Source organism: Vulpes vulpes, chromosome 9 (assembly GCF_048418805.1).
Source record: "Vulpes vulpes isolate BD-2025 chromosome 9, VulVul3, whole genome shotgun sequence".
Taxonomy (NCBI): Eukaryota; Metazoa; Chordata; class Mammalia; order Carnivora; family Canidae; genus Vulpes; species Vulpes vulpes.
In genome coordinates this window covers 5,375,350-5,399,195 of record NC_132788.1, presented here as the reverse complement: position 1 = coordinate 5,399,195, position 23,846 = coordinate 5,375,350, and the positions used below count along the sequence as shown (strand labels likewise).

The 23,846-nt window shown below is 47.6% G+C and overlaps 1 long non-coding RNA gene across 2 annotated transcripts; it reads right to left on the bottom strand.

The window, feature by feature from the left end:
- Positions 1-463: 463 nt before the first annotated feature.
- Positions 464-10,643, bottom strand: LOC112925478 (uncharacterized). Of its 2 annotated transcripts, XR_011994115.1 has the most exons (4): positions 10,298-10,417; positions 7,089-7,255; positions 3,521-3,701; positions 464-3,412 (listed from the first exon to the last, which is right to left on the bottom strand). It is a non-coding gene; the product is annotated as an uncharacterized lncRNA (long non-coding RNA). The 2 variants fall into 2 exon arrangements; XR_003236125.2 differs by lacking the exon at positions 7,089-7,255 and having other exon boundaries at positions 10,298-10,643.
- Between the last annotated feature and the right edge of the window lie 13,203 nt (positions 10,644-23,846).

Genomic DNA, 23,846 nt, shown 5'->3' with positions numbered 1-23,846 from the left:
GTAGAGTGTGGGAAATGGGGAGATGTTGGTCAAGGGGTGCAAAGGCTCAGTTATGCAGGATGGAAAAGTTCTGGAGATCTGTGCAACCCGGTGACAACAAGTGACAATAACATATTATGTCCTTGAAATTTACTAAGACAGGGATCCCTGGGTGGCTCAGCGGTTAAGTGTCTGCCTTCAAATGAGGGCGTGACTCCGGGGTCCTGGGATCGAGTCCCACATTGGGCTCCCTGCATGGAGCCTGCTTCTCCCTCTGCCAGTGTCTCTGCCTCTCTCTGCGTGTCTCTCATGAATAAATAAATAAAATCTTAAAAAAATTTACTAGGACAAAGTAGTTCTTAAATGTTCTCACCACACACATACGCACACACACACACAGGTAACTTATGTGAGCTGATAGATACATAAAGTGGCTTGATGGTGGTGATGATTTCACAGGGCATAGATATATCAAAACATCAAGTTATACACCTTAAATATAGACAATTTTATTTGTCACTTATGCTTCAATAAAAAAGAGGAGGATTCATTCAGCTATACACTTAAGATGTTTACAAAAATTGGCTGGAGGGAGATATTTGCAGGTCACATTCAGACAATGAAGCAGTACCTGGAATATATATTTAAAATAGCTCCAACAAATCAATTTGACAAAAGACCGACAACTCAAGAACCAGAAGGGATAAAGACAGAAACACGTATCATGGCAGAGAAAAGGCAATAAAATACACGATTATAAAAACATGAAAAGGTGTCCAACTTGACTTTTTGAAAATGCACCTAAACAAAAATAGACTTTTTTCAGGAATTCATGCTGTTTATATGAGTTGAATCGTGTTTCCCCCAAATCCACATGCTGACGCCCTAAGCCCCAGTAGCTCAGAACGTGATCCTATGTGGAGATAGGGTCTTTCAGGAGGTAATGAAGCTAAAAATGAGGTCATTAGGCAGGGCCTCAATCCAATCTGACTGGTGTCCTCCTGAGAAGAGGAGATTAGGACACAGACGCGTACAGAAGGAAGACCATCTGAGGGCCGAGTGGGGAGGCAGCCATCCCTACACCAAGGGGAGACAGAGAGGCCTCCGGAGACGCCAGCCCCACCGACCCTGGACCTCAGACTTGCAGCCCCAGAGCTGTGAGGACACGTTTCCGTTGTTAAAGCAGCCCGCTCTGTGGTCCTTTGTTACGACACCCCAAGAGGCCTACTGTACATGGGAACCAGGAAAGAGACATTAAATACATCCAGACGGTTGCCTGGGGGGGGGGGGGACAGAGGGAGGAGTCGAAATGGGACCGCAGGAGCAGCCGAAGAAGCACCTCGCAGGGGCCTATAGTGAAGTTGTGCCCCAAACTGAGAAGAGCCATTGACTCAACCCTCCTGCCCTGAGAGTAAGAACCAGAAAGAAAGGAAATGATAACCGAGGGCCCGGCCAGTACCGACACAAGCTGGGCCCCCAGCCACACTCTTCAGCCGTCCACGCGGACCTCTTGACCTGTCACACGTCCCGCGTGGGCAGGTGTCTTCTTCCTCCTTTGGGATCCCAGATGCCCCGGTCAGGTCTTCCCTCAGGAGTACAGGGTCTCCCTGTCCCCAGTTCCCCTCTTCCTAAACACGAATCAAGGTGATTTACAAACCACTCATGATCCGCAACATAAGATTAAATATTTGAAGAAGTTAGAGCATTGGGGAAGCGGGTCCAGGGAGATGATGCAGATGATGGCACGTGTCCTAGCGCGTTGGCAGAGGTGGCCGCCGGTTTAGCTCTGAGCTTTCAGCAACGAAAAGAGGAGAAAAATGTCACTGCACGTACAATAAAAACCTAACAGTCAGCAGGGCAAATCCAGCCTGGTGTTTCGGTCACTAGTTGTAACTCCGTGAGACAGAAATAGGGCTTTTTCTTGCTTTCATCAACATCTCAAAACGTATATTGTCGAGTCTGCCTTTCATTCCTTAATGTTACCTTGAACAGAATCCCAAACTTTCTAGATATTTCTGCTCCTTGAAACTAACGCCACGTCAAGGCGTCAGTATCTAGCGGGACTCACATCTCCTACCCTCCCCTGAGCTAACCTAAGTATGTGCCTACGGTTGTTACAAGCGTCCCCGACAGAAAGACTGTGTAACAACGTTCACAAATTACGAAACATGCAATGCCCTTGACCATAAATTCTGTGATTGATTCTGAAGGATCTTTCTTGATTTTTGGTGAACTCATAACCACGGCCAACCTATGGCTGCAACTGACGAAGGAACGCAGTTGGGAGACAAATGACATTTGATATCGTGAAGACAATTAACTCATAAGACAAAAACGAAACAATGAAGTTGTGTGCGGACACTTGTTTATCACTGGTGTGAGCATCTTTGTTGCCAAATGGGGTAGTACTTTTAAACACTTGGACAGGGGCACTGGGTGGCTCAGTCAGTTAAGCATCTGCCTTCAGCCGGGGTCGTGATCCCGGGGTCCTGGGGTCGAGCCCCGAGTCAGGCTCCTTGCTCCGCAGGGAGTCTGCTTCTCCCTCTTCCTCTGCCCCTTCTCGTGCTCTCTTTCTCTTTCTTGCTCACTCTCTCATTCTCAAATAAATAAATAAAATCTTTTTAAAAAATTCATGAACACTTGCAGAAAATGTCCTCACTTTTTTTGGCGCTCTTTATAACATAGTGGCTGTACACCTGCCCACTTTCAGACCTAAGTGGCATCATTAACATTTTCTCCATCAATTTAAGTCTAGACAATTAACACAACAGTAAATGAAGCCCCAGTGTGTAGCACTTGACAATGTCCGTGGTGTGAAGATCCCTCCTCCCATGGTCAACCTGACATCCCTGAACACCTCTTTTTTTTCTGAGAATATTTAAGTCTCTGAGCGAAGTTCAATTGTACAAGACAGTGTTATCAACTGACATCACCATGATCTTATGTATTTTTTAAATGTCCAGAATGAGATTTTTAAAAAAAATTTTTTTTTTAATTTTTTTAATTGCTTGAAACTGCAGCCAGAACTTCAGGGCTGCCTCCTTACAGAAGCCGTTCCCCGACTTTGCAGAGATGAAGCCTGACGAGATTCTCAAAGACCCGAAAAAGGATCAGTTGGGAAGGCTAAGGGCAGAGCATTCTGGAATGTTCTGGAAGTTGATTTGGGCCAGCAAAGATGCACCCATGTGGGCATGGCACCTGGTTGGGAAGTGGGCGGGTGGGTGATGCTCAAACACAAAGCAGCCGTGGCGGGGGTGAACACACTGGTGTCAGGGTGCCGACGCCAAGGAGAGGGCAGCCGCCGGTGAGACAGGGGTCCTCTCTGGGCTCCAGAGAGGTGTGTGCCCAGGAGCCCATGTAGATGCCCATGAAGGAGGGGGGAGGCCGGAGTTGACAGAAGCAGCAGGAGTGGCTGACGTTGCTGGAACCGATTCTGAAAAGAAAGCCAAGCGTATTTATTTCTCAGGTTTAAAGTAACTACTTCACATCTTACAAAACTTTGACAATACCGAAAAATATAAATAAAGGAAAGAAACATCACCTGAGTCACCACTCGACAACGCCGGCAAGATGCTCCCTCCTGCCTTGCCATCTGCACCATGGGTGCGTGGGAGATCCCCGGGAGATTCTACAAGCCTGCTCTCGAACACTTAAAACAGCAACATAAGCATTTTCCCAAATGCTTGTCATCCAAGACCATCGTAGGAGAAAACCGAGATTTGCTTTGGAAGAAAGAGGTTGATGAATTGAAGCAGACACTAATTGCAGAGATAACCCGCGAGCGTCTTCGGCGGAGGTAGGTGCGAGTCTCAAAGGACAAAACCCAACAGTAGCTACAGCGAAGGCCGTTGGACATTCCCCGCAAACGGGAAATTGAGGCTCGTGCTACGGCTGCATAAAGCCTTTTAAAATCCTAAATTTTCCAGTCACGCATAGTCAGATCTCTCCGAACCCCTTGAGGAAACAAAGTCAATGGTCTCTTATTTAAAAAAATGAATTTGGGGGGTCCCTGGGTGGCTCAGCGGTTTCGCGCCTGCCTTTGGCCCAGGGCGCGATCCTGGAGTTCCGGGATCGAGTCCTACAATGGGCTCCCTGCATGGAGCCTGCTTCTCCCTCTGCCTGTGTCTCTGCCTCTCTCTCTCTCTCTCTCTCTCTCTGTCTATCATAAATAAATAAAAATAAATCTTTAAAAATAAAAATTAAAAAATTTTAAAAAATTAAAAAATGAATTTGGGGCAGCCCTGGTGGCACAGCAGTTTAGGGCTGCCTTCAGCCCAGGGTGGGATCCTGGAGGCCCGGGATCGAGTCCCACATCGGGTTTCCTGCATGGAGCCTGCTTCTCCCTCTGCCTGTGTCTCTGCCTCTCTCTATCTATGTCTCTCATGCATAAATAAATAAAATATTTAAAAAAAATAAAAAATGAATTTGGAGTTTGGGAAAGAAAAGCAGATGATTTTCTTGGGGTAAAGAACAGAGAGTTTATAAGATCCTGAAATTCGAACTTGGAATCATTAATCTCAAAGGGCAGAGAAGTCAGGGAAGTATGTGTGAGAGAAAAGTGCTTTGAACACGTAGATTATATTTCAATATCAGTCTGCTTGTATCACTCGCTTATTTATGCGTCACAAGAACTGTCCCAGGGCGGAGGCTTTGGTGGGAGGTTTGATGTACGGCTAGGTCACATGTGACAGCATCAGCGCAGGTAAAGCCTGTGATTTAATCACGCCAGCAGCTCGGTGCGTAAATTCACTCTGCTGTGACCCACGGAATTTATAACTGGAAGTTAATAAATGCAGTTCTCCACATCCAGGGTAAGCGTTACTGCGAATCTCCAAATGCCACAGGAAGTTCCCTTGTCCCTTTTATTAAGCAGACGCAGGCATTTATTTTTATTTTTATTTATTTTTATTTTTTCAGACATTTATCTTTAAAGAGGGCGAGAACAATTGCATATTTAGTTTGCATCCTGTGGTTTGCATTTACGTTCTCTGGGTTCCCCTTAATTGTCTAGACCAGGCGTTGTTGCAAACCGAAGGCTTCATGTTCCCGAAAGCGTTTTGGCAAACAGATCGTGAGGACCTGTACTAAGTTCTGTTGAAACTTGCGGCGGGTTCACACAACTTTTGGACAAGGCTCAATTATGGGATTTGGGGCTAACGAGAGTCTCATCCCCATACACAAATCCGATGCTCACATTCAAGGCCGTTGAAGTGGTTGGGGCGTCAAGCCCAGCATGCCTTTGAGTCTACAACTTCACCCCTCGGTAGCTTTGCTTATGCAACTTCTCTTTTCCCTCTCCTACTCTTCAAATGTTCTCATATTTTTGCTTTATCTTCTCCCGACCTGGCCTCCCTGTCCCCCCACCCCCATACCTAGGTCCCCACATTGCAGATGGCGGAACAAGAAAGCAGCAGACTGGCTTATGGGGTGACTCTATGGCCTGGAGGGATTCCAGTCAGTTCTCATTCTTCATTGTCTTCACCGTCCGTAAAGTCACTGCAAACACGGGATGGGTGAGTAACCACGTCATTGCCCGTGGTGAAGATCCTGTCGGCCTCTGGACACGTTTTCCAACATTTCCGGTAAACAGTCAATACATAGTCTTGTTTTACGTGTATTTATGTTTGGTTGTTTTTTATTTTTATTTTTATTTATTTTTTAAAAATATTTTATTTATTTATGAGAGACACAGAGAGAGAGAGAGAGAGAGGCAGAGACACAGGCAGAGGGAGAAGCAGGCTCTATGCTGGGAGCCTGACATGGGACTCGATCCCGTGTCTCCAGAATCAGGCCCTGGGCTGAAGGCAGCAGTAAGCCACTGAGCCACCTGGGCTGCCCTGGTTGTTTTTTTAATAATTATTTATTTGTTTGAGAGACAGCGAGCGAGCCAGAGCAAGAAAGCACGGTGAGAGGCCGAGGGAGAGGCTGACTCCCTGCTGAGCAGGGAGTCCGACCCAGAACTCGATCCCAGGACCCTGGGATCATGCATGACCTAAGCCAAAGGCAGACACTGACCAACTGAGACCCCAGGCTCCCCTGGGTGCGTTTATGTTTAAAGACAACTTATTTAATATGTACGTGGATTCATTAGCGCTGAACTCCGAGCCAGCAGCGCTGTCACTCATGCCTGAGCCACACTGAGCTGATGCTCCTGTTTCCTCCATGAGGCACATCTCAGCCTCCTTGCACGGAGGAGCACCAGGCCGCACCTCAGCTCTGTGCGTAGAGGGCGCTTTAAACAGCAAAACCATGGACAAAAAAAGCATAAAAACGTGAAAAACATGGCACTGAAGGGACCGTGAAGAGGACACTTGTCTACAGCATGACAGCAGGAGCCGGAAGGCCGAATGTCACCTTGTTCCACCTCACCTGGGAGCAGATGGGCAGGTGAGTGAGTGACTCAGATTTTTCAAGGCTCTGCTCATGTCTGCCAATGACCCCAAAAGCACCGGGAGCACCAATTTGGGGCTTTCGAATAAATTTTAACAGGGAGGCACATTTGCAAATTGTAGGCTTCAAATACTAAGGATGGTCTGTATTTTGTTTTCTGTATTTTGTCTCAGTTTTTCTTATTTGCAAAATATACTGGGGGGGGGGGGGAGTAGCAGGGAAGGTATGAGCTGGTTTTCAAATCGTGCCACCACCACCCCCACCCCAGGAGCCCCAGCGATTAGGGGCCGGGCCTCTTAGCTGGGGTGCAGGGAAGGCAGGGCCGCTCCTCCCTTACTTCCGCTGGTCACAGGACTGCTCCTCCCTCACTGCACCGCCCGCCACCACAGAACACAGACGTGTTGCACATGCGGCCAGCCCCGAGCGGGCCGTCTGCCCCCTCCGCCCCCCGGGGACTCATTGGGGACCTGGCCTCCCTCTCCAGCCTCAGCAATCAGCCCCTCCGGTGTGGAAGAGGGACCCCGGGGTGCAAAGCTGCTCCTGTTTCCCCTGGACGGGCCTGCAGCATCCCAGGTCATGAGCCTCCTCTTACCTGGGGACTGACGTGGTCACCAGGGACAACAGAGCCAAGAGGTGGGAGAGGGGGAAGGTGCTTTTCAACCACATTTCACCTTTTTTTGTCTTATTTGGAAGAGCAGAAGGATAAAGGATTTCCTTACCTCTGTCATTAAAATCATATGAATCTGATTTCTCCTTATAAATCGTGATTGATCCGGGGCACCTGGGTGGCTCGGTGGCTGAGCCTCTCCATTTGGCTCAGGACGTGATCCCCGGGTCCTGCAGTCTGCTTCTCCCTCTGCCTATGTCTCTACCTCTGTGTGTGTGTCTTTTATGAAAAAATAAATAAAATCCTTAAAAAAACTAATTATCCCCAAACCCATAATGAATAGTATGTCTTTTACAGATTCAGACATTGCAATTCAAGAGAGGACGAGTGACTTGCCCGGGGTCACCCAGCTCAGAGATGACGGACGGAGCCAGGACTGGAAACCAGGCCCACCAGACTGCAAAGCTCACAGGCTGCAGCTCCCCCTCTGAGGGGCCCTGATGGGGAACCAGGGAGAGAATCCTGGTTCTCACCCTGGCTCGGCTGCGTGGATCGTAGTTCCCAGAAGGCAAAGCTGTATCTTCACGTTCACAAATAGGTCGCCTGTGTTCTTGTTGGGTGCAGCAGGCAGGGCCTGGGGGCTTTGGGGAAGCAGGTGGGCCCTGCGGGTAGCCTGAACAGACAGGAGATAAGGATGGGAAATGGGGGGTTGGAGACAGGTTAGCAGGCAGAGTGTAGACCTGGGTTGTCTACACTGGCATGTAGGCCACTGGCTCCCTGGGGCTGCTGAGCACGTGGCGTGTGTGAGCCCACATCAGGCTGTGCTGTCTGTGTGGCATACACGTGAGGCCCGGCAAAGAGAATGCCAAGTGTCTCCTCGGCACTGATCATATGCTGACATGACAACATGTGGGATACAGTGGGTGAAATAGAATGGATTTTAAGAGTCATTTCACCAGTTTCTCTTACGGTTTTAATGCAGCTACCAAGACATTTTTAAACTGCATGCGTGGGCTCCATCTGAGGCCCACGTTCCGTCTCTACTGGGCAGAGACTGGGCCAGAGAAATGCCCCGAAGCAAGTTACCAAAACCACCACCAGAACCTTCCGAGGCTCAGTAGGTTACATGCCACAGGAAGAGAAAATCTGAGAAGGAGGAACCTTCAGGATGGACTAGATGCTTTTATGAAATCCTTAAATATCTAGACGGAGTGTTCGATTTCTTAGGCTCTAAGGCTATGAGTAAGACTCTGTAGCAATAGAATGAAATAGGATGAAATGCATGATTAACTTTGGAAGCTAATTAAAGCCGTGAGGTAATGGGCCTGATGGTGGGGCCTTGCAGCGCCTTGGCTCTCTCTCCTGGTTCCTGCAGGCCCGACCCCCATCCCGCAGGTGCACTCCCGCAGGTGGAGCGGGCGGGGCCTCCACCTCCGAGGTACTGGCAGGGCTGAGAGTGGAGGAAGCCAGGGTGTCAGCTCTCTGGGCCACACCATGCTGGGCTGCGGGTTGGCCCGGCTGTGGCCCTTGCCAAGCCCACGGCTCCTGCCAGATGGCCACTCCACAGCCGCGGCCCGCTCCCAGGACCAGTCCCTCCCCAGCCCCAGGGAGCTCCACGGTGCCCCGTGGCTTTCCCGGAAACCTGCCCTCTCCTTGTGGACAACCCGCTCTTGGCTGATCCCTTCTGAGTGCACCCGGCGGTCCCCGCGCCCGCCCCCGCCCTGCCACTGCCACCCCCCAGTGGATGCAGAGCACAGCATGACAAATAGCACCTGGGGGGGAACCCAGCTGTGCCCTGCACAAGTGAAGGCAAAACCAAGACGCCAACAAGCAAGGACCTCAGGGCAACCGGAGAGACCCCCGTGCAGAGTCCGGGTGGAGATGGGGCGCAGAGGGCATGGAAGGGGCCAGGGGATGAAAGCAGTTTGCAGCCCAGCTGTATGACCCTTTGCACACTTCCTGACCACCCAGCCCCACCTTCCTCATCTGTGAGGTGAGCAATGTCCCCCCCACCCCCCGACACGTGGTTGAGAGGATCAGTCAAATGCATGCCGGGCCCAGGAGGAGAGACTGCCAATAGCCAGTTCAGGGCTGGTGGCAGGTAAGAGAACCCCTGGGGGACATCGGCCCTCCTACCAAACTTGAGTCAGGAGAAGCAGCTGGGACCTGGCCCCTCGTCCTCAGCCACTTCTGGGCCTCTGTTGGTCCCCTCCACTCTGGAGCAGGGCGAGCTGTTGGGGACCTTCCCCAGCCCTCCCCAACCTGGGCCCTCGGGGGAAAACATGAGCAAGAGCGTAATCATGCACCTGAGCAGCAGGAGGCTACAGCCGCTGGGACAGGTGTCCCCTTCGCCACTGGCCAGAGAGCTTCAGGCTAACTGGCATTGGAGTCTCCCCCTCTGCCCCACCTGCCTGATCCGCACCTCGGCCCACGGTGTCCTGTGGCTTCCCTTCCCTCACCGGGCACCCGGGGGCACCCGGGGGTTTCATCCGCTCAGCGCGCTGTGCCCTCTGCATCCTGCGCTCCCAGACCTGCTAAGGTTCCCACACTCCCCACTGGCTCAGCAGCACGTCCCCACCCCCCTCCCTTGGCTGGCAGCCCCCCCCCCCCCCCCCCCCCCGCCTGAGATCCCCGCAGCCACCCAAGGGGTGGAGGTTAATGTCTCAGCGACCCCTTCGCTCCGGGTTGAGAGCTGATTTGGACACAGCCGGCCCAGTATCCTTCCTGCCTCCGCGGGACCCGCCTGACCAGCCTCTGCCCTGTGCCATCCGGGGAGCTGGGGCCCCCCAGGAACTGGCTTGAGAGCATCAGAGCCCTAGCCGCCCATCCCCTCTTGCTGATGGGGCTGGGTACCTGGGCCTCGACCTGCTGACCCGCCGTCACCCAGGTCCCTGTGAGCCTCACCCCTCCTCGTCTTCCCCAACTGGCCTCCCACTCTTCAGAGCACTGTGCCTGGTGCTCCACACAGACCCACACCAGCAATTCTCCGCCTGCTTCCTCCTGCCCTCCCCACCCTCCTCCCCTCCCTCCTCCCCTCCCACCTTCCCTCCTCCTTCCCTCCTTCCCTCCTCCCCCCTTCCTCTTCCCACCTTCCACCTCCCCTCCCCCTTCCCACCCTCCTCCTCTCCCCCTCCCCCCTCCCTTTCTCTGCCCACCCTCCTCCTCTCCTCCTCCTTCTCTCCCTCCCCTCCCCCATCCCTCCCTCCTCCTCCCCTCCTCCTCCCTTCCTCTTCCCTTCCCTCCTCCCCTCCCTAATGCCGATTATTATCACCCTTCTTTGTCCAAACCCCTCACACTGAGACTAAGCAAGGGGACCCTCACCTTTTGTGGCCATTCTGGTGGTTCGCCTAAACAAAGAGCAAAGAGGAAATGCCGCGTTCTCGCCGGGCCGGAGCACTGTCATACAACGAACAGATTTCGCAATTATCGGTGCCCCTTTGCAGCCCTTGTCACATGGTCTCCGTGGCTGTCCTGCTTTCTGCCGAAGCCCCAGCACAAGCCACTGTGACTCACGCAGCAGACAATCTATTTATATCTGTTAAATGAGTAAATGGACGCTTTAAGATGAATCCGTGTAACCTGCCAGAATTATTAGAAAAGAAATGCCAAGCCCATGCCCACGGGATGACAGACGATCAGCCACATCCTCTCCTGGGCCAGGAAGCACGGATCTGGCCGTTTGTGCAGCTGAATCCCACTGGCATCAATCAGTGTCATCTGCTCTCATTTCTTATGGGTCTCGTGAGCTCTAAACAGCCTCACTTAATCTCATTTTAAATCAGTGTGCAGTCTTATTAAGAACAGAGACCTAACGTTTATGAAGTGCATAACTCTGCTCCATCCTGCTCTTGGCGTAATGCCTCGGAACAGAATCGGAACCGTCTGCAAGGCCCACCCTACCCGCTCGCCGCAGGCTCAGCCCTCTTGCGTGGTGGTGAGGACGGGAGGGCTGTGGGGGCTGCCCGCGTGGCTCCAAACTGCATGCTCTTGGGGGCCCGGGGGCCCTCCGTGCACAAAGGCAAGCAGAACAGGTGATTCGTGCCGGTTCCATCCGGTTGGCAGGAAATCAGCGGCAGGAAGGCACGAGGGCCGAAGCTCAGTCTGGTCTCAACCAGCCCCCTGGTCTCGCCCCAAACTAGCACCTTCTCCCATCTCCACTCAGACTCTCGCTGCCCCGCACGACCAAAACCACAGTCACTTCCCCTTCATCGTCTCCATGTGTCTAAACGCCATGGTGATGGAGACACGTGTTTGCTAATCAAGGTAGATTTGTCTTATTCTGTGGAATCAGTACATTTTATTTCAACCAACAGAACTTTTTTTCCCCTTCAAAGATTTTCTTTATTTATTCATGAGAGACACAGAGAGGCAGAGACACAGGCAGAGGGAAAAGCAGCCTCCATGCAGGGAGCCTGATGTGGGACTCGATCCCAGGACCCGGGATCACACCCTGAGCTGAAGGCAGATGCTCAACTGCAGAGCCATAATGTAACTTGTTTGATATGACATGTTTCTCCCCTGGTTCATGTCATCATGTAGTAAGAGGCTGTAGTTGAAGCCAGGGGTGGGGTGGGGTGGGATGGGATGAGGGGCATTTTGACATGCCCAGCCTCCCCCCCCACCCCTGGGTCAGCCCCTGATCTCTGCAGATCTGCATGTTGCATGGAGCATTGACTAGATACCATTTGCTGGTCTTTTTTTAAGTTTCTTTACTTATAATCTCTACACCCAACATGGGGCTCAAACTCACAACCCCAAGATCAAGAGTCACAACCATTTGCCAGTCATTTCCAATCAACAGGAGTAGAACCCGGAACAATAACAGTTGATAACATTTTTCATATCAGATATTGTATGAGCTTGTTTGAGCTTAAACAACAGATATTACTTCCTCACGGTTCTGGAGGGTGGAAGTTCAAGATCAAGGTACTGGCAGCGTTGCTGTGTCCCGAAGCCTCTCTCCTAGGGTCCAGATGGGCACCTTCTCGCCGTGTCCCCATATGGCCTTTCCTCTGTATGTGCGCATCCCAGCATCTCTCTCTGGACGTCCAAATATCCTCTTCTTATAAGGACACCAGTCAGATTGGACTAGGACCCACTCTAATGACCTTGTTATAACTGAATTAGCTCCTGAAAGACCCCATCTCCAAATACTGTCACACCGTGAGATACTGGGGGTTAGGACATCAACATACAAATTTTGAGAGGACATAATTCAGCCCCTAAGAGATACGGAATCATTCTCTTCCGTGGTTGCATAGACTGGTTTACCACTTCCAAATTGCACACCCATGAGCAAATGTCTTGACCCTACTGAACCTCAAATTCCACATCGTCCAAATATAAGTGACGGTCATTGTCCCTCAAGGCATAAGTAAGGATTCGATGAGATACTGTGGGCAAAGTGTTCAGCACAGTGAGTGGCACATAGTAGGTGCTCACATAGCAGAAGTCTCCCTCCCTTCCATCCTTTCCTTCCCTTCTCTGTATCTGCAGGCCAGAGCCTTGCCTGAAATTTCACAAAGAGGAGTAAGTGTTCCTTGTAATGGTGACAACACTTGGCATGGCTCATATGCCTCCAGATCTCTTGGTCGCCAACCATAGTAGGTCCCCACCAGCTTTGTTGAGCTTCTTCTGGTCCAGGCCTGTGGAGGCTCAGAGGGAAGTTGCTAGACTTTATTATGGTTAGGAAACCTGTGTTTACATTCTGGGTCTAAAGAGAAAATACAAGCATTATTTTAATGTCTTGTTATAAAATGCTTGATGCTGAAATGTCTTGCCTACTCAGAAGTCCCTGAAGGGTTACAGACGTTATCTTCCAGTTGATTTTTGCTTTTCTACTTCCAGTTACTATTTTTAAGGTGACTTTTCTATGTTTTCAGTTTTCTTCTTCTCTTGGCTAAATATATTTCCACAATTAACATATTTTCACTTAGCAGATTTATATTTATCATCATTACTTCTGCCCATCTCCTCTTCTGTTTTTATAAACTGAGAAGTGAGAATTCTTTTTCGACTGGTTAAACATTACTTTAATGTTTAACATTGCTTTTCAACCATACATCTTTTTTTTTTCGTTTTCACCCTATTTTCTCCATCTTTCTGCTTTGTTTTCCATTTACTTTTTTTTTTTAATTTTTTATTTATTTATGATAGTCACAGAGAGAGAGAGAGAGAGAGGCAGAAACACAGGCGGAGGGAGAAGCAGGCTCCATGCACCGGGAGCCTGATGTGGGATTCGATCCCGGGTCTCCAGGATCGCGCCCTGGGCCAAAGGCAGGCGCCAAACCGCTGCGCCACCCAGGGATCCCTCCATTTACTTTGAAAGGACAGAGGAATGGGAGAAAAATCAAAATATCGTTTTACAAATAACAACTTCTCCTTCACCCTTAACGGGTGAATGGAACTATATACAAAGTCTGTCCACTTCTCGGAGTCTCATTATCCATTTACTGGAGTCAATCTTATTGTCACCTCATAATAAATCCATTCTGCCTGGACTCAAAAGAGCTTCATTCATTCAACATATTTCTGTTCAAATGTCCTACCTGGAAGGGCTGCTTCATTTCTGTTCTTGCCCATGCAAATCCAATTTTGGCGATTGATAAATGGACACACCTGCTAACTGACCACCTGGCCTTTCCTAATAGCATTTGCAAAAGACTCAACTCTAAGATGGTGTAAGAGGGAATGACGACCACGCCTCCAATGGAATTTTGCACTAGAGGACAGCTGAGGCTCTGTCGAGCCTGGGGTTCTAGTAGTCTGCAAGATGCCTCATGCTCCACATAAACTGACATCTTTCTTTGCCATAAAGTCCATCCATGATCCACTCTGCTTTTGGTCAAATACTGTCAACTTCCTAAGGAATGTAGCACCTTCCTTTCCCTTCACAAAGAGCATGAAAACAACATTAAGCTGACAATGGAAAAACTCAGCTTGGGAACGAAAATCTCTTCATAGAGCTGGGTAAATCAGCAAGGCGAAACGAGACACCTGAAAATTAGGCCATTGGGAGTTTTGCTCAGGACTTGAATAATTCTGTGTCTGCCACTGAAGTGGCATTTGGGGGATATGGTACCAAGTTCATAAACAGTTCATCGTGTGCTACCAGGCACAATGGGAGTGCGTCTTTACACCATCCAACGTAGGTCTATGCTTGCATGTCAATGACTTGTAATCCAGTTTTGACAGTCAAAATGTATTAAGTGAGTGAATGAATGAGTAGCATGGTACAATAAGAATGATTATATTCCTCTATAGCTGTAAGCTTGGGCCTTCATTTTCAGAATCCTAAGGTCTATATCCTCTCACTCTTGAAAAAAGAAGAAAGTGAGACCCAAAAAGATTATACGACTTGGCTGGTCCCCCCCTGGAGCAACACCCTGTTCCTGACTCCCAGTTTTCTGCCTCAACCACTCCATTGCCTCTCCCATTGCCTTGCAAGATGGAGGAATTGCTAACCAGCATGTGCACACCTGGCTTTCTTACCCCGTGAGTCATCTGGGGCAGAGACTCTTACTCCATCCATAGCAACTCTTTCCTCATTCACACAGTGAGAAAGTAATACCTGCTTTGCCACCCACCTGACTAGAGATGTGGAAGAGGGGGTCCTTGGATGACACTGTGGGTAGGATCGGAAAAAGCAAACCAACATTGAATACGAGTGACCAACATTATTTTCCTAGCATTTTCTTCGTTTGTGTCACTGAACTCTACTTAAGGACATATATCTTCCATAACTTTGGTACGACTGGATATTTATCAGGAACATTTCCTTCTGGATGTTTCTGAATTCTTTGGTTCATGTTAAAAATCCTGGGTGATGGGGATCCCTGGGTGGCGCAGCGGTTTGGCGCCTGCCTTTGGCCCAGGGCGTGATCCTGGAGATCCGGGATCGAATCCCACGTCGGGCTCCCGGTGCATGGAGCCTGCTTCTCCCTCTGCCTGTGTCTCTGCCTCTCTCTCTCTCACTGTGTGCCTATCATAAATAAATAAAAAGTTAAAAAAAATGTTTAAAAAAAAAATCCTGGGTGATGGAAAGAATGTGGGTTGGCCAGTGAGGATTAAACTCTGCAGGTATCGTGCCATAACCTGGCATACCAGAAAACTACAAAGCAAAAACTGTGGGTGGCCGCAACCCCAACACAACCTCAGCGGCCAGCCACAGAAACAAAGAATCTCGGAGGAAGTTAGATTTTGGTTACAGGCGACCACAAGGAACTCGCTATCACAAGTTGCCATATGTTTGTAATGCGTCTACTAAGACACAGATTTTCTTCAGGCCTGTGAGTCATTGTCCAAAATCATTGTTCTCTTTTGAGTGCATATGAAATCAGATGATCTATTTATGCATTTTTCTTAACATTTTAGAAGAATGGAGCACATGAGAGGCATTTTCTTTCCTTCATTCCCAACCCTTTACATCCCTTTGTCTTAGCTTATAGCTGTGGGCTCATTATTGAGAAAGCCTGAATTCTTGCATGAGAATTCTAAGCACTCCCCATGACCAAAGCTAGAATAGTCTGAGCAATCAAACATAGTAGTATTAGGTTATGACCCAATATAAAATAAATATCCCTGAGTCCATACTGAGGTAAATAAACAATTCAATAAATAAAGGAATGGGAGAGAATACACAAATCTCCCATGGAGAAGAATTTCAAATAGTTATGTAAATATCCTGTCAAGGAGGAGGTGGGAGTGTGCACATAAGCCCCCCACTCCCTAAGTATGGGCCACGCGTGGTAACTGCCTGACCAAAACTCCTCAAAACTGTTCATGGGTCAGCCAAGAAGACCTTAAGGGGATGTATAAGTAAATGTAATAGGATATCCTACATGGATCCTCGAGGAGAGATGAGTGGCAGGTCTCTTGCTCACAATAAAATGCTGAGACCAAGCTGGTAGCTGTGAGGCAGAGCTAGGTTGAAAAAAAAATCATCATTTTGCAAATATCTTGGTAAGGACTGGCTCAGAAAAGAGCCAACTAAGGATAGGCAAAATTTCAATGGGAGGCAAAACATTCTGTGGCTATGGACAAACACATTCTAATGTTTATATAGAAATTCAAAAGACCCAGAATAGACTCCTGGGTGACTCAATGGTTGAGTGTCTGCCTTCAGCTCAGGGCGTGATCCCAGGGTCCTGGGATCATCGAGTCCTGCAACCAGCTCCTTGCAGGAAGTCTAATTCTCCCTCTGCATGTGTCTCTGCCTCTTTCTCTGTGTCCCTCATGAATAAATAATATCTTTAAAAAAATAAAGAGGGATCCCTGGGTGGCGCAGCGGTTTGGCGCCTGCCTTTGGCCCAGGGCGTGATCCTGGAGACCCGGGATCGAGTCCCACGTCGGGCTCCCGGTGCATGGAGCCTGCTTCTCCCTCTGCCTGTGTCTCTGCCTCTCTCTCTCTCTCTCACTGTGTGCCTATCATAAATAAATAAAAATTAAAAAAAAAATAAAGACCCAGAATAACCAACAATACTAAAGAAGAAGAACCAAGTTGGAGGACTGATACTACCCGACCTTAAACTTTACTATAAAGCTGCAGTAATCAAGACAGTGTAGCATCGGTGGAAGAAAAGACAGATAGATTACTGGAACAGAATAGAGCACTCAGAAAGAGGCCCACATGCATGTCACCAACTGATCTCTGACAAAGGAGCAAAAGCAGTTCAGTGGAGAAAGGCTAGTCTTTTCAACCAATGGTGCTGGAACAAGTGGACATCACAGGCAAAATCATGAATCTAGACACAGACTTTGCACCAGAATGGATCATAGACCTAAATGTAAGTAAAATGCCGAACTATGAAACAAGAGGTAATCTGTGAGGTCATAATGTGTATTTATTAAGTCACAAGGGTGAATAGTTATTAAATGAATGATGTCATAAATCATGAAACATTAGGAGCATTTCTCTTTCTAGGCATATCTGCATAAAATGAATCAGAACAGTAAGGATGGAAGGTAGGTGTGCAGGATTGGGAGGCGGCATGGAAGGAGGAAGGGGCAGGGGAAACAGGAGGCAGCGGGTGGGGGGTGAGCCTGGTATCTGGGAAAACCTGAAGTCACTCCTCTCGCTGCAGTCTTGACAAGCCATGCCCAGACCAGTCTGTGGTTGTTTGGCCCAAACCTAATGCACAAAATAAAGCCTAGTGACATGAAGGGGCACATGTTCCTAGGTCTTATGATAAATCTAAGAGCCTAGGAGATCCACCCTAGAGAGTGGGTGTGAACCAAGAGCAAAACTTTCCCTCATTTGGGGTTTTCCTGCTTTGAGATTCACAATGACCAAGGACATGTTAAGAAATTATTGCACAACATGGGCCTGCATGAGTTTGCCTTTGTCTGGGGACAGTGTGTGTGGTTTCCTTCAGATTTCCACAGGGGTTCTTGACACTCTCACATTTGCCTCAACTTCCTTCTTGGACTTATAGACAAGTGATCCACCCCCACCTCTCCTCATAGACCATTCCATAGTGATGAGAACCAGAGGAATTGTGTGGTGAGCAAGAGCGTTTAATGAAATCACAGGAAGGGATCAAAATTATTTCTGGGTCTTTTTCTGTATGTAAGAAAGAAACCCGAGACCACTTAAAACCATCTTCGGTAAAGGAAATGTAGTTGTTTGTGTTTCTGCTGTGGAGTGCCCGTTCATTTTACAACAGTGGTCCTTCCACCTGCATATCAATGTTATTGCATACATATTATATCACAGACATCTTTTCTAGAACCAGGCTTTGGTGTTCTGAGCTCACCTTTTCTCGTTTTTAATTCCTGCTAAGAATGAAACCTTTTGAGATGACAGTCCTGATGTTGAAATCAAGTTATTTTTAGGAACTGGGTTACAGATTTTTTTTTTTTAAATCTAGGATGTTTCATCAAAATTGTAGTGTTTTAATCTCTTTAAAAGATCTTTGGGAAGCTATCTTTTTCTGAGGAATTTACATATTTCAGAAAAGGGATGAACCATCTTCTAGACAAAAGTATACTTGGGATAAAACCATGGCCCAGAGGGCGCCTGGGGGTGCTCATCGTTTGAGCACCCGACTCTTGATCTCAGCTCAGGTCTTGATCTCAGATTCATGAGTTCAAGCCCCACATTGGGCCCCACACTGGGCATAGGGACTACTTTAAACACACACACACACACACAGCACTGAACTGTCCAGACACTGTGAGCCTCTTCCCTTGCTTGAGTCTAGCCTGCTTTATTATTTCAGCTTTGCTGACAAACAGGGACTGTGCTGCTCCTCCACACACTTGGCCTGTGGAGCAGGCTTTCTTCCTTGGTTGAACACATGCCAAGCTTGACTGATTAACGACGTCTTAGCAGGATTTACTCCTGATCATGTTTTGCATTTGCTCCTAGAACACCAGGATGATAACAAAGATATTTGCTCTGAATACTTATTTATATAGCCAGTGATTAACTCTATGTTGTATTTAAAAAGGAATCGGGATGACCTCATGTTTTTAAGGTGGAAGGCATCTGATAATCTTTCCCAATATATGCAGGGAATTCAGGATTTATATGCTCTTGGTCAAAGATGGACTAAACCCCTTTGTTTGTCATCCATTATTGTGTAACAAATTATCATGCATTTAGTAGCCTAAAACCATATGCATTTGCTATCTCACAGTTTCTGTGGATCTGGAGTCTGGGCATGGCTTAGCTGCATCTTCTGCTTAGCATCTAACAGGGTTGCCATGGTGTGAGCCAGGGCAGTGGTCTCATCAGAAAGCTCCAGGAGTGAAGGATCTCCTTCTATTCTCACATGATTGTTGGCAGGAATCAAGCAATTCCTTGCATATTGTTGAACTGAATGACTCATTCAGTGAGCCCCCCAACCTCACCATCAGCACCCTTAATGAGACAGCTCCAGAAGGAGCCATATCCTCCTCACTCTGTGGTAACTAACCTTGGGCATCTCTCTGCCCCAGGTACAATGACTCTCTACCAGGCTCTCTCATCTTCAGGCACATAATCTTCAATGGGCCATAGGGAGAGAAAAGGCCAGTCTGGAGTAACTGGCACTCTAGCTAGGCATTAGGGAAGGCCCTGGCTGGCCAAAGGTCCAGAAGCACTAGACCTGACCTCAAGATGAAAGATCCCTTTACTAGCCATGTCAGGGACAGTAGAGCCCCAGCATGGCATTTGGGGTTTCACTATAAGGATGACTTTGTGCCCCAGGCTTGTAGAAACTGGACATATTGGTTAAAAGGGCATTCTTTGGCTTTTGTCTAATAGATCACTAGGCTTAACAGTGGAGCTCATTCTCTAATTTATATAGATCCCTGATCACATGCTAGAAGGGCATGTGGCCAATTTCTTCCACCTGCTTGCCACCAACTCAAAAAAGGACTATTTGGGCACTAAGGTAGAAATACTTGGGCTGTAGACTCCGGTTCCAATTTCTCTGTCTCAGCCTCTGTCCAGATAGGACATTCAGTCTAAGCATCTGAGACACCTGACTTGATCCTTTTCATAACTCTGCTGTCAAAGGTACTGTTTTCAGCCCAACCCAGAATTGAAATAAACAGGAGTTCCTAAATTCCATGTTTAAGCAACTTGCAAAACAAATTCTACTCATCTATTACAAAACAACAGGGGAGAGAAAACCCTTCTAATGAGGCTCATGAGGCATCAGCCCTTCTGTGTTGATTTTACTTATAATGAATATTGTAACCTTACAAAACCCAAGTGGCAATTCTGAATACAGTCATGCAGTCACTCAAGAAACAGTTACCAACACTGTGTTCCAGGTTCTGTTCTAGGTACTGGGGATACAAAGGCAAGAAAAGAAACAAAAAAACAAAAAATCCTGGAATCTTGGAATCACAAGAATGGTAGGAGGGAATGAGAAAGCTCAAGTTATTTTCGGGGATGTTGAAAGAAGTGGTTAATATACATTAATATTTCCTTAAAATCATTTTTAGATTGACAATAGTACATTTTTGATGGTGCAAGTGTCCTTCAAATATGACATATATAGGAAAGGCCTGTTATGCTTATACTCATATTTCCTGTTAAATATTCTAGGCAAAATTACTCTTTCATCCTCTGCTCTGTTGTATTTTCAAATAAAAACAAGTGAGGCTGAAAATATCAGGATAGCATTAAGGAATTGCTAAAAGCCCTTATGCTCTGAGTCGGCACCAGTTGGGGAACTCAGTGGCTTACTATGCAGATAACAATTCAGAGCACCAGCAGCCTTTCACAAGGTGGTGGAGGCTATGGGTTGGCTCACCTGGTGCATGTTTCCGCTTCCTCCTCCCCTACCTGCCTCCATGACAGAGGCCACAAGCAGAGCTGGCTTCGTGAGCCGGGGGCCCCCCACCTGGAGTTTAAGTCTCTGTGGCTGATGTCTTAAAATTCTTTATAGTTTTCTCTTTGAACTTGTGTTTTATGAGTGAAGTGCCATGGGACAATGGAATGTGCACTGGGGTCCTAGAGCCTCGGCTCACCTCCCACCCTCTCCTCCATCACCTTCTCCACCGACCCAGCAACTGTAACTGGGGTCCTGGGTGTGGATTTAGTGGGGGCGAAGGGGTCAGCAGGTGCACCTCAGGTGCACTGAGTCTGGGGACAATGCTCAGACACTGGGGAGTGTCCGTCTGCACTTTGTGAGCATCAGCATCTCTAACGTTACACAGCAAATAAAACCCACCAAGGCAGGTAGAGAGAAAACCCACAGAAGAAGGAAAAGTTTTGCCTTTGCTTTTCAAACAGAGGTTTTGGATGGTCGTTGGGCATGGGATCCTGAAAATTATGTGGTCAGCCCTGGCCATTAGTGCCTCAAACTCTATTCCCAGCCTCCCGCGTGGCTTGCAGGTGGCCTTGCCCACTTGCTGAAATAACCTCCCCGAGACCTAGATTCATTTGGCTTAGTCATCGCTAATTCCCCAATATACCACAAAAAGCAGGTGTTCAGCAAAACCTGATAGAAGTAACTAATTAAAGCGCATTAAGTATTTGCGTACTTGCTAATTACCGCTAATGTATTACTCAGGTCTTGCATCATTTTTTCTGTTTGATCTGTTGAATCATGAGAACAGTATGTGTCCTCCAGTGTAGCTTCTGTGAGATTCTCCTTTGATTCTCAAACGCTTTCTGTATTAACTGTTTGATGCCTAATGGTCCCTATGACAATTGCTTTTGGATTGTGCCTTTTGTTAATGTAATCGTTTCTTTCTATGGAAGAATATTATTCAGCCTTTAAAAAGAAGGAAATCTAAAAAGAAGGTCCCTGGGTGGCTCAATTGGTAAAGCATCCAACTCTTGGTTTGGGCTCAGGTCATGATCTCAGGGTAGTCGGATGGACACCTGAGTGCTCTGTGCTCAGCACAGAGTCTGCTTAAGATTCTCTCTCTCTCTCTCTCTCTCGCTCACTCCTTCTCTCCCTCCCTCCACTTGTGCTCTACTTCTCTCTAAAATAAATAAATAAAATATATATATTTTTAAAAAGCGGATATCTGGGCAGCCCCGGTGGTGCAGTGGTTTAGCACCACCTGCAGCCTGGGGTGTGACCCTGGAGACCCAGGATCGAGTCCCACATCGGGCTCCCTGCGTGGAGCCTGCTTCTCCCTCTGCCTGTGTCTCTGTCCCTCTCTCTCTGTGTGTGTTTCTATGAATAAATAAAATCTTTTTTAAAAAAAAAAAAAGAAGAAGAAAAAATAAAAAAAATATAAAAAAGCTGATATCCTTGGTTAACAGTTTCAAAGTGGCAGTTATGGAGGATGAACGGGGCTACAGGTGTAAGGCACAGCATTCAGCTGAAGTTGCTAATACTATATTGAATACCGGAAATTTGCCAAGAGAGTAGACTTCAGATGCTCCCATCATACATGGAAAATAAGCAATAATTCTACTAGGAGAGGATATGTTAATTAGCTTGATTCTGGTGAGAGTTTCACTATCTATGGGTGTTCCAAATCATGCACACTTCAAATGTATATTATTTTTATCAAAAACATGAAATAAGGAAGCCTTGGCATTTGCGTGGACATGGATGAACCTGAAGGACATTATACTAAATGAGGTAAGCCAAACGCTTTTCAAACTGCCTTTCAGGAGGTCAGGGCAAATTGATTGAAGCTGGCGCTTGAAATAAGTCTATCGTGCGCATTTGGAGATGGGTAAGTTCACCTGATCGGTACCCTCCATTCAGCATGAACTTTCAGGTGCTGACTCTTCCTGGGGTCAATTGTAGGGAGATTGACTCTACCAGGAAAGAAGGTGGCTAGGAAACAGCCCCTGCGGCCCGCACGGTGTCTTTCTGCGTGACTCTGCCCCTGCCTGGCTGTTGGCGCCCCAGCTGGGAGCATCCGAGCATCCAAGCTCCGCCAATGCCGCTCGACTTCCAGCCTTTCGGGGATTCTGAGACCGTAGCTACCTGACATCAAAATAACCCATCTGCTTCAAAAAATAATAAGCAAAACAATTATAAACAAAACAGCTGTGTGAACAACCGTGGGGTTTTTTTTTCCACCTTCAACTGCTTGTTGTGTCCGCTGACAACCCTAGAAAGCGCCTTTACAAGAAAGGACAGGTTTTTTTGTGCTCAGAATGACGTCCTGGACAAGGGTGATTGACGCCTCCACGGGTCTTGGATGGGCAAGGATATAATTAGGGAGCCAGCTGATGCGGGCTGACGAATCCCCCTCTCGCTGCAGAACAGTGATGCCCGGAATAAATTTCCTTCCTGGTGTGTAAGCCAACCTCCGAATTAACCATTCCCTTCATTTGCCCTCTTTGTCAGCGTCTGCTTTCTCGTTGCATTTTTTGACGTTGAGTTCCCACAGGCTGCCATTGAGGCCTTAATGAGTTATATGACAGGGTTGTCTAGGACCATTATTAATCTGGAATTTATGTCATTAATTGATTTGTTGTTCAACAAAATAAAACCTGCTCGTGGTCCAAACAAGAGAGATAATTCAGGAAGAATATTCGCGCAAGGCAGCAAATCCTGCTTGCACTCCTATCTCTCCAGCTCTTGCTCCCGAGGGGGCACCATTCAACTTTCTGTTCCTCTTTTCCAATGGGTCTTCCATGTGTCTAAATACTGTGTCTACCACTCAGTTCTGGTTTATCAGCCCGTAGACTGCTGTTGGCGGTCTGTTTTGATGTGTTTCATTACATCGACAGCCCGACATCCCTGTGTCCGATAGCATCATGTCCGCACTTTTAGTCACCTTCATAGACATTGAGCCACCAGGATCCTCCTGCAGTCCTGATCTGCTTCCCAAGGACCCGATTCACACAATCATACCCAGAGTATCAGAGAAACCAGCTGAATGATGGGAGTTAAGGGCAGGTGATTCAATCCCAAGATCTCAGTTCCCTCCTCATTAATTTATGAATTCATCAAAATGCCAATACAAATATCAACAAGTAATTTTGTGAAGCTAGAAAAGTTGACTCTGGCATTGATGTGGAAAATCAAACATGGGAGAACAGCTAGGGAGACGTGGGAGGGAATGTATGATGGGATCCAGCTCTTTCAGATAGGAAAACATCCTTATAAGGCCTCTGGAAGTAAAACAGTGAATTGATAGGCAGGTGGAATAGAATTTAAAAATCCCCAAATAGATCCAAGTACATATGGAGACTTAATATATGATAAGGATAGTATCCCAAATTGCCAGAGCAGAGACAGACGTTTTAATAAATGGCATAAAGCCAACTTTATCATTCGGGAAAAGATAAAATTAGATCCACACCTCCCACCGTATGTAACAGTCAAGTCCAAGGGGACCAGGTGACTGAATGAGGAAATGTGAAGGCATGTATATGCTGTATACAAACAGGGGCGAATTCCCTTTAAGCTGAGGGTAGGGAAAGTCTTGTACAAAAGTAAGGAGTGCTCAACTT